This window comes from Aquila chrysaetos, chromosome 7, assembly GCF_900496995.4.
Source record: "Aquila chrysaetos chrysaetos chromosome 7, bAquChr1.4, whole genome shotgun sequence".
NCBI lineage: Eukaryota > Metazoa > Chordata > Aves > Accipitriformes > Accipitridae > Aquila > Aquila chrysaetos.
Genome location: NC_044010.1, coordinates 39,580,204 through 39,591,590, shown reverse-complemented (window position 1 = coordinate 39,591,590; position 11,387 = coordinate 39,580,204). Strand labels below are relative to the sequence as shown.

Sequence of the window (11,387 nt, the reverse complement as noted above, 5' to 3'; positions counted from 1 at the left end):
GCTAAAATTTTACATGTGAAAACCAAGCAGGAGATTTTGGTTGCATGACCTGGAATTTTTTGAAAGTGACAAAATCAGATCAGTTCTAAAGTCAGTTACAGCTGTGAAAAAGAAAAGCTCTTAAGTATTTTCATGTGGCCTACCTCTGTTTACTCTGCACCAGTTTCAAAACCGTATTTTAACATGTTAGGAAATACACGTAAGTGCTAAATTGGTTTCTTTCTCTCTCTTACGTGCCTGCTGAGCGAGCTCTTCAGGTGCCTGAGGATGCCTGTGAGGGTGAATGAATCATTCGATTCATCTGGATGAATCAAGATGCTGTTTTGCTTGGTTACTTTTGAAATTTGGGATGTTTTCCAATACTTGTAGCCGTTTGATAAATCTAGCTGACTTGAAGCATTAAAAGCGATGGTCATGAATCTTAAGAACTATTGTAGATGGCCGTAGGGAGGACAGCTACGGCAAGTGCCTTTTTTTATACGCTTGCAATACTGTTTTGCCGCTTGGACGCGCACAGAACGGACACAGCTCCTATTTACTAAATGGCTGAAACCCCGTAAAACTGTAAAGCAATACCCTTCCCCCCCCCGCCTCCCTTTTCCAAGCCCATTCCGAGAAACCCCCGACTCTCCCCGCGAGCTGCCAGCCCGGCGCTACGAACGCACCGCGGGCACCTGCAGGCGATGACCCCAACGGGGAGCGCTGCGCTCCCGCCCGCGCCTCCTTCCCCCCCCCCCCCCCCCCGCTCCCATCGGCCGGGGACACCTCCCGGCTGTCACCCCACGGACCAGAGGCCCCCACTCCGCTCTGTTCGCCAAGGGGGAGCGGGAGGAGAATGGGAGAGAACGGGACGGGCCCCGGCCCGGGCCCCTTCCCGCCGGCGAGAGGCGCTGCGGGGCGGCGGGCGGCGCGGCGCGGCGCTGCCGGGGAGGTACGGGGCCGGGGGCCGGCCGTGGGTCGGTGGAGGCGGCTCCGTTCTCGGTGGTGAGCCGCCCCCGGGTGGCTCCCAGCCCTCCCCGAGCGGAGCGGGGGAGCCCTGGGCTGCGGGGAGGGGAAGGGGCAGCGGCGAGGCTGGCTGCCGCAGGGCTGGTACCTGCGTGTGCCCGTACCCCGGGTCGTAAGGGGGGTGTAAGGGAGGTGTAAGGGGGGGGGGGGGGGGTCTGCGCTCCCTGCCTGAGCCGGGAGCCGAGCCCCGCGGCGGCGGGAGCGGGACTTCAACCTCCCGGCTCCACCGAGCTGCGGAGTTGCCATCAGCAGCCTCGGCGGGGATGCTGCTGCTCGTATGTATTTTCCTTCTCCTGCCGAGGTTCTTGGTAAGTCCCTCTTTCTTAACAGCAACTGTTTGGTTTGGGGGTTTTTTTTCTTTTTTTTTTTTTTCTTGTTGTTTTGGGGTTTATCCCCCCGGGAGAAGGACTAGGACGGAGCCTGCGGCGCGGTCCCGGTGGAGCGGGGGCTGCACCAGCCCGGCTCCCCCCGCGGGGAGAGCGGGGGCTTCTAGCGCTAATAACCTGGCGGGAGGTACCCGCGTGGTTGGGTGGGGTTTCATTCTTTTTTTAATGCTTTCTACCATACGTGACCGTGAAAATCGAAGGTGGCGGGTCTTGCCCGTCGGTGATGCCGTTCGCGGCTGTCGGTCGGCGGAGGGGTGATAAGGAACGGGAGCTTGTTTGTCCTCTTTGTCACTGAGCAGGTGAGTGGCTCTGTGGCCCTCAGGTGAAGATCTGCGCTCAGTTGTGTGCTACCTAAAGTTTTCTTCCAGGTTTTTTCTTTGAAAAATATAGTCTACTTACTACACCTACGTTTTATGATATGACTGTACAAAGAAAGGAGTAAGTGATGGAGACTGAGAACCACTTACATAAAGTAGCTTGGGTTACTTTGTAGTTACTGAGTGCAGGTAGCCAGTACACCTTTCAGCATACCCAGCGTGGAGTCATACTACAAGGAACAGTGAGTTAGGGGATTCTGCGTCCCAGAGTTAGTGATTTTTGGAAAAACTTGGCACAGGTTGATGAGCAGTCAGCCAGGGAGTAGCCCTCTAATGTGAGAAGATAGAGGAGCAGGTGGGAAAATTATCTGTGAGGTGCACAGGTGTTACTGTTTTGCTGTACGCACTTCAGGTGAGAGATTTGTGTGCAAGGTGCAGCCCGCTGCAGTATATAAAACATTTAAAAACCCCCTTGCTGTAAAGCTACTCGGAGCATATGTTGTCTTGAGTGGATCCAAAAGAAAGAAAAAAGTGATTGGATCACTGCCTAGAAATGTCAAGGTGAAGTATGGGCCCTTTACTGAAGAGAGAAAAGGTTTAACAACATCCAGTGGTGGAAATTTGAAGTTGGACGTCCTGCAGCTAGACACAGGGTGCAGTTTTTTAAAATAACAGCACTCATTAGACTAATAAGTTCTTAAAGTTTTTTCTCATTAAAAAACTTTAAACCAGGGATGTTTTTTTCTAAAGGCAGGTCTGTTTTTAACAGGACTTAGTATGGGGAAATCTTACGGGCTGTCTGTAGGGGAGGCTGGAACAGGTGATCCTAATGAACTCATTACCTCTATTAGGTATATAATCAGGAAAGCTGTGTCATCTCTGAGAGCACATCCTCTATATACTCTCTTTTCTTTGCTCCTCTCAAGTTTTTTGATGTAAAAGGGCTTGATAATATCAGTGGCTAGCCTTTGGCTACATGCTTTTCTGTGTATTGCTAATATAAATTATTCCCCAAATGCAATTACAGGGGTCTCTGCACTTCTGTTTTGCATCTAAGCGATTATAGTGAAGATCTGGAAGGTGAGAGTTGCGATGAGAGTTCCTGTTCATAGATCTGAGTAAGGTTTGAGGAATGTGGTTTGTAAGGCTGGAGGTGTGGGTATGATTTCCAGACAATATCAGTATGTTTAAACATTTGAAGTGATTTTAATGTGTTAATGTTTCTAAGCTGTCTTCAGCACTATGTTTACCCTTAAAAAATACTTACTAGCCTGTTTTGACTTTTATAGATTTCATGGTAATTGAAATCTTACGTTCTTTTGGGATGGAGAAATGCTTATTTAACCAAAATTCCATGTCAATTTGGGGTTGTAGCTGTGTTTTTTAGAGTGGAAAAACAGTAGGTATGAAGGGTCTTACTAAACAATTTTCAGGGTGATGTTGCAGTCATCTAGTCATTTGCCTGTCTACAAAACATGTTCTTATTACATAACGTGCTCTCCTCTAAATCTCCTTATCAAAAGAGACGAATTTCATAACTGATGATTAACTGCTGTCTATTAGTAAGACATTTGGTCTTGCGGGGTGGGAGGGAGGAAGGGAATCCATTTGATAGAGCGACGGCTGAAGACAGCTGCAGCGCAGGATCGCTCAGCGACCGAGCCCTTTGTTTCCCAGTTCTTTATTGCTATTGCCTTGCCTGCATTTACTCTGCCTTCTAATCAAACTTCCTTCATACCAGGGATGAGCGTGCTGGTGTGCTGTCCCAGAGCCTGGAAACTTAGGAAAGCAAAATAGGTAAGAAGAGCTGGAAGAGTAGACCTTGAAGAAGAGCGTGGGTTTGACTCCAAGGGCAGTAGGTAGGAGGTGGATTTGTGGTAGGCACAAGAAGCTGATATTGCATATTTCTGTTGGGATCTTTAGAGCAGTTGTTCTCATCTAATTATATAGAAGGACCATATAAACATATACAGACAATGTATACCAAGGAACATAACGTATACATACAATATATGCCAATGAAGCCTTCTGCCTTCTTCCTGTTCCAAACAGCCTGGCTCTGCTGTAAAAAAAGGTCTTTTTAAGCTTGTATCTCAGTCTGTCCTGGGTGTGACCGAGTGGCCCTGTTCTGTGTGGCTTTCCATACGCTGAGGCACAGCTTCAGAGCAGAATCAATTGCTCAGGAACTGAATTTGTCCATTTTTTTTTTATCTTTACCTCAGCCTGCACTGATATTTCTTCATAATTCAATTACTCTGATCCGTACCTTTTTATTTTCACTGTAACTTTTCCCTGGGTATGCTTTTTGTATTGCTTAGAAACATAAATGGATATCAGAAATAAAACAAAATTCCGTTGTGGTTTGTACCGTATTCCACAAATGAGTATTAACAGGTGTCTCCTTAAATGAGCATTTAATTTATTTATTTATTTTGAAGAGAGTTGCTCTGCATCTTCACTTCAATGCATCTCTGGAATATTTACATTATCTTGGGCATCCCTCGCTGTTGACATGTAAGTTCTCTTTTCAGTTGCTCTGTCTTGGTTCCAGATGAATTTGTCAGAGCTTTTTTTGTGAGAGATTACCTTTCACCACAGCCATTTCATGTGAGGAAGACTGTGCTTTGAGGAGTGATTGCATTATGTACTGGGATAACTTGTGATCTGAATGCAGCTGAACCTATTAGTGTCTCTCCCCTGGGGCAGGGGTAACTTTTGGGTTAGACTAATACCTTTCACCTGTACAGCCTTGCAAAGCGTGGAAGTAGCAGTGTATCGGCAGGTGGGAGGAAAACATGTTGGCAGCATGAATGTCTCGAAGTTTTTACGTGATGTATTACAAGGATGGGGACAACGCAGGGATTGTATACAGCACCAATGTGGAGCTTGAAAGAAATGGGGTTTTATATGTATGGTACAGAACTTGCAGGGTATTATCTGAATACCATGGAAGCAAATGTTCATGACCACAGGAACATTGTTTCCAAGGATTCTGCTATTAGACAGATTTCTGGGAGAAAGCACTGTTTGCAAGCAAGCCATTTGTCATTTGGTGATGGTATTTTTCATTTGCAGTTGCTACATGGCACAGTTGATGGCTTTTTAAACAATTGTATATGAGTTGAATCTGAGCCCGTCCCCTTACTTCTGGGGGCACTGCAGAACTGTAGAAAAGGTCAGAGTTAGGAAGAGATGTACTTAATATCGCTTCTAAAACCTCATTCCTTTTCCTGAATCTTTGCACAAAATCCCTAGTGCCTGACGGGTTGGGGAAGAGAAAAATGGAGGAAATAGGGAACTGCATTCCCATTCTCGCAATATTAAACCTGCTTAAGATAATAAATAGGCTAATGATGTCAAGGATGCCAGGCCCTTATACACGTGTGTGACTTCGGAAAGCTAAGAGAAGTGTAAGTCATGCATTTGGTTAAATAAAGATCTGGTGTAGCAATTACTATCCGTTCACTGTAGGCATTAGTGCAGCAATAGTACTGAGTTACAGAGTGCGTTAACATGGACAGGTGAGAACATGAGATTTGTATCGGGAATGGGGAATCTTCATCTTGTGTAAAGTAATCCAGAAGACTGGAATACGATGAAAGTGAGTATTCTTGAAACCCGTAGGTTCAAAACATATTTGGGTTTTACACTGGAGATTAATAGTAAAAAAATTGCAGCATGGCTGTCTGCAGTGATATGTTGCATGGCAGAAGGCACTTTTTCCAACAGCTTTTTCTATACTAGCTGCTGTTTCTGTAACATTTTTCACAGTTGCTAACTATTAAAACAGCTTCTTGGACTTTTGTCATGCTCTGGAGTTAAAGTACAAGTACATACTTCTCTCCAGGAGTATTTCTACCCCTTTGGTCTATAGATGTATTTTAAGTAGACTAAGATGATATAGTAGTGAAAAGGTCTATTAACTGTTGGCATCTGTATCTAGATTAGAGCCCTCTCCATTACCAGTGTTAAATTTTAGAGGGGAAAAAATAACAAAGCTGTAGCTAAGTTTTCAGTGGGACTGTTGTTTTTAACCCTGTCTAGTTTTGGAACCCTTGCTGTCAGAACAATATGGACAAGTGGGATGCAGTCAGGAGAAAAAAAATTGTTAATGCACTGGAGAATAATGATTTATTAGGTAAGACAGAAGACTGATAAGGGAGAAGGCTATACCTCCTTGGTATTTTCTGTTTCTGCTGTGAAATGATTATGGCAGCAAAGAAGGGTGGAGAAGTATGAGTAACCTTTGCAAATACAAGTGTCATCTGGCTGGCGCTGGGGTGAGTAAGGAGTGCCCTGCACGACTAGGGTGTGAGGAATTCTGCGTGCCATGGTGCTGCCCGTGTATTTGTAAACCCTGTGCTTTCATTAGTACACATTTGTCTGGCTTTGGCTTTTCTAAGTGCAGAACCTGAATGGAGGCTGTTTAGGCAAATTTAACTGCGCATTCTCCCAGTATTTGGGCTGTCAGCATTTCATATGAGAAATAATATTCCTTTGGATTTCCTGTTTTTCCTGAATGTCTTTGGGTAGGGGTTTGTTTTGGTTATGATTGTGAGAATCTTTAAGGGAATTGTTTAAACAGTATCATCCATGATAAGGTACAAGTCCCTCTTGATCAAACCTTTTCTTAAGTTTTGTTTGTTGTTTTTATTAACGAGACAATCTCCGATTTGGCAGTAATTTCCAGTTTGCACTGAAATCACTCTGAACCACGACCTTGCTGATGACATTTCATTTCTATTGTGGAAGGGAGCAGAAACATGTCTAAATGATTTGTGGGACATGAGTTTTGAAAGTGCACCTTCTCAATAAGTGTTTAAATAAATAATGTGATATTGTTTATATCTGAATTGCAATTATGAGCTCACTTCTGATTAATTTTGTGCCAAAGTTTTAATGGTAGTTTGCCACACCATGTTTCCAAATATGAAAAGACTGTGTTTGGAAGTAAAAGCAAGTAAGCATTCAGCTTTAGACTTGATGGAAGACATGAACCATTGATACCTGCAAAAGCCTCCTCGCTAATTTAGTGAGGATAATGCTGATGATTGCTACAGGTGTTTCTACTGTTACTTTTCAGAGTAAAGTTGGGTTTTGAGGAAAACAAGGGAAAAGAAATGTTGTGAAGGATTTGTGTTTGTTGTCCGTGTCCTTCAGCTTCCCATGAGCTTGTAGATGGTTTTAATTGACAGTCTACGATCACCATTGTAGATGGTCATCTGCAGTGGCCTGGACAGTGCCTGACCATTGTCCAGGCACGATCCTGGACACAATCCTGCTTCTGCTTGGAAAGGTGTTCCAGCAGCGGTGTGTCTCTTGTGTGAGGAAACTCAGTTGCAATCTACCTCCCTGCATGAATCAGGGACGCGCAACATCCAGCAGTAAAACCTGTACATCAGTCACAAGGTACTGCTTTTAAGTTCATTGCTTTTCAGAACAGAGTTAAGCCTTGGGCATGTTTAGAAATACCCTACATACTTGGTGCTTTTATGCTTAAGAGTAAGACCTCCGCTTCAAAGATAGTGCTGTAGAATCATTTTCCAAACAGTTTGCCACCTTCTGAGGATTGCTCTTTCTCTCCCAGACTCAAGATTGAAGGACTTGCTCCTGGGTAAAAGCAAAAAAAAGAGCTGTGGGCTTTCTTTTATCTTGTTTTAGAAGCCTTTGCCTTCTACTGCTTTACTGAAATGACCTGGCTGAAAGTTCTCTTTCTGAACAAGTTCAGTCTGTCTTCTGGCCTGTTCCTGTGCCTGCTTCCGTCATGAAGATTCTGGCTTTCATTCATTGAACCTCTGCACTCGTTCACATATTGGCTTCTGATGAGATTGATCTGAGTCAGTGTTGTTACTCGAGATAGATTAATTTCATTAACTTAATTTTAAATGTACTGCGGATCAATTCAGAGACTTGCTATGTCTGTAGCACGCCACCTTAAAATGTATAGCAATATCACAAATGATGTTTTATTAGCCTGACCTCCCTTTAATTGAAAAAGTAATGTTAGAAAAGCAATAACTGTTTCTTAACCTTAAATCTGGGCAACATCATATTTAATTTGATACTGAAAACATAGCCATGAGACAACATAGCATGGATTGCAACTTTGTTTGGGGTGTGTTTGTGTTAATTTGTATCGCTAGCACACAAACAGCTGATCTCAAATTTGAAAACCCCATGAATTAATAAAAAAAGGAGAGAACTTTAATTGCACAAGCTGTTTATGGTGGAATAGTTTAAGTAATGTGTGTAGTACATGGGTTTTTTTGATTGCCCTAAGCTCAAGAGCTAGAAGTAAAGTCTTGTTTGACACTCTTGTCTTTTGACTTGATACAATCCTTCTGATTTTGCTTGGAAGTAGATTGCACCTGATGTATAAACTTGCACTTTTTTGAAACTGCCTTTATTTTTTACATTCTCAAAAATGCCCCTTTTGACCTTCTGGCTCTTGTTAATGGTGAGGGAATGAGACCAGGTTGAAGTTTTTCACCGTGACATTTGAGGAGCAGAGGAATGGCAAGAGGGACAGAATAAGGTATCACCACGTGGCAGCCTCACATAGCTGGGGATGTGACTTTCTTTTGTCCTTTGAATTCCCTATTAAAAAAAAAAGAACGGTAACAAGGCAGGGATGACTAAGTGGAGCAGTGCTGCTTGTCTTACTGTCGTCACTGGTTTTACAGTGGAGATACTTCTCATGTAAATGCAAGCTGAAGCCAGAGGAAAAACGACAGAGTGGTTTTCCTCTTTTGGCTTCAGAGTGCTCTGTCCCTCCTGTCGTCTCGTTGCGTCAGGTGAAGATGCAGTGATGATGGGCAGAGAACACGCTGGGGTCTACTGCATGCTCCCGGGTGGATGAATCTCACCAGTTTGACTTCAGAGGGAGCGGAGCACAAGCATGAAATGAGTCAAGACGATAAAAGACACTCAGAAGTTCAACATTAAGAGTTCAGCTGTAGTCTGTATAGTATGAAAGCTGTAGCTTTATTCAAGAAGAATGAATATGTGTATGTTCATATACATAGAAAACTCTCAAATTGATTCACAAACAGAATTTTTTGTTAGATAACTGTGTGAATGCCTTCAGACAGTTAAGCTTGAGGACAGCAATGAAGTAATGCTCAGTTATTGGTGCATAAATTATGTGAGAGAAGGCTGAAAGCTTTCTTTTCATGACTGCAAATATTGTTGAGCCTTGCTGTCAATGTAAGGTCCCCCATTGTTATCTTTCCACTTTTTTTTTTTGTTTGTTTTGGGGAGGAAAATCAAAAGACCTGTAAATCATAAAGGATAATATACACAGCAAGATATTCTTCTTTCAGTATTGTAAGCAGATATTTGAACAACATTTTGGGAAGGAAGGCACTACAAATACATATATGAGGTCTTAAAAGTGTGTTATGTTTGGGTTCCTGGGGATAAATAATTCTGGCATCCTTTTATGGGATCATGAGGTGTTTTCTTTTACTGTAATGCTAACGCGCATACCTAAATAGCAGTTTTTAGGCAAAAGAGTAGCAGCAGAAGGATTATGCAATATCATGTCTCAAGGGGCAGGAGGGAATAAGCAGGAGGCCAGTGACAATTAACAGTCTGTGTTTTGTGGTTTAGAAAGAGTTTCTTTTTGCCTCCCAGTGGGTTTCTCTGTTTAGTTTTGACGGACCTACTATACCTAAGTAGTTTGTGGTTCGTTTTAAAAGCTACATAGCTTAGACAGAAACTTGCTCTTTTGAAAGAATATCTTAAAATAATGGTGGAAAATACCTCTAATATTAAAGTGTACTCCCTGTGGTATGATATTGTTTGTTTACTGGTGAATACGGGTAGTGCAAAAAGAAAATGGGCCGAATGCATGGCTCCCTAAAAGTAGGGAGAATCTTTTAGTTAGTCAGAGTTGGCATTCAAGCAAATGTTTCTGTATTAGCCAGATGCCACTTTTGTATTACAAAATTTCTGCATCCTTAAATTAAGGGACCATGACCATATTCCCTACATTGACTATTAATACATTACAACTTTTCTGTTGTTATTATTTAAGGAATCCCACAGTTTTAGCCCACCTGATTTATTATTGCTGCACCTCTGGTTAATACCTGTTGGAGTTTGAGGATGTTGATGTTTGAGGATGAGGATGATGATGATGAGGATTGCTAAATACACAGCGTATACAGCATAATTTTTGCTTTCTGCCTGTGGGTTTTGTTGCACTGCAATAGTATGACCCTCAGTAGTAGAGGCTGACTTCTCCAACTGTGTTTTGAAACCCTATCATATACAGAAATGTAAATGGAAGATCAGCATGAGACAATGTATTGAAACAGTTGAGCAGTAATGATCATGACAGTATTGTAACGAAATGCTGTGTGGTACTTGAGATGTCCGGGATTCTCTAGAAATAAACAGAAATTTTACCAATTGTGCTTTTTGGTGGACTTTGGCTGAAAAGGCATCCAGTGATTCTAGCAGAGGAAGAGTATGCTTTAATGTGCTCAGGTACCGTGCTGGTTTATTGCAACTCCCTGGCTACCTGAGACCTTTTTTTTCTTTTTTTTTTTCCCCTCTAACAGTTGTAACAAAACATATTAAAGTGTTGAGTTTGAGGAAAACTAAGAATGGAGCTGAACCAAACTGAACCCAAGTGAACAATCTAATGACAATTCTTTTTCCTTCAAGAGCCGTATCAGTTTATATTACCAGAGGAGCTGGATCTCTGTGTTTAAAGCAGTTTAAACTGGGCTCTTTGTTCTCGTGAAGAATTCTGCCTGGCACAATGGATGGGGGGAGTCCTTCCAGACACAGATTCAAATGGTTAATTCCCTCACACACAAGGATACTTACTCATATATGCACACCCCTGCACATCTGGAAATGTGCTGGAGGCTGGTAGTTCTCAATCTTCTATGAAAACTCAAATTATGTGAAATTGAGATACGTGCATGTTCAAGGGGGCAGATTTTAATGACAGGCTTGAAAATCAAAGTTGGCTTTCCAAAGTTTGTGGTAGTTCTGGGTTGGAACAAAATCTATACTGAAACCCATTAAAAATGGGTTTTATTCTAGGGTGGGTTTGAACAGAATGATTGTTTCAGTCATGATGACTGCGACCCAAAGAAAATAATTGCTTCAAGCTCTAGAAAAAAACAGATAATTTTTCACAGCTCTAATTATTTCATCTTTAGAGTCCCTTTTCCAACTCCCAGTACGATAGTTCTTCACTCTTATATTCCAGTAGAGCACTAAGGACAAAGTGACTACCAAAATACTGTTACGCCTTCCCCTCACCAAAAGGCTACAAGTATGTATGTGTCTGGTGACTTTGGGGGCTGGGGTGGGGGGAAGCTGTGACCAAAAAAAAAACCAAAAAAAACCCAAACCAACAGGTTACCCACTCACTGAAGGAGAGCAGTCAGCCAAGCTGGAAACAGCATAATAGTATTTAAGCCTTACAACCATTAACCATGTTACTTTGCAATGACATTTCATGACCCATGCTAGTGCAGTTTTCCATGTTCTCTGGAGCAAAGCATAAGAGTGCTCACGTTAGGTCAGAAAAAAAGGTCTAGAGAGGTTGGCGTTTCTGACTATGAAAGAATGGAAGGAGTGGGGCAAATACTGAATACCTTCATTTTCCTCCACACAATTCTCCATAACTCCTTAACTAAGTGGAATCAGTGCCCCT

The 11,387-nt window shown here is 42.7% G+C and overlaps 1 protein-coding gene across 6 annotated transcripts in view; it reads left to right on the top strand.

Moving 5' to 3' along the window:
- The first annotated feature begins 1,135 nt into the window (after nt 1-1,135).
- The window catches only part of SYTL5 (synaptotagmin like 5), a 92,968-nt gene continuing 82,716 nt past the window's right edge, over nt 1,136-11,387 (top strand). For 3 of the 6 annotated variants that reach the window (XM_030020715.1, XM_030020714.1, XM_030020709.1), the window contains exons 1-2: nt 1,136-1,313; nt 1,592-1,690. The gene's annotated coding sequence lies outside the window, so the exon portion shown is untranslated. Of the gene's footprint in view, nt 1,314-1,591; nt 1,691-2,763; nt 2,789-3,449; nt 3,506-11,387 lie in introns of those variants that run through there. The other 3 variants (XM_030020710.1, XM_030020711.1, XM_030020713.1) reach the window with 3 other exon arrangements.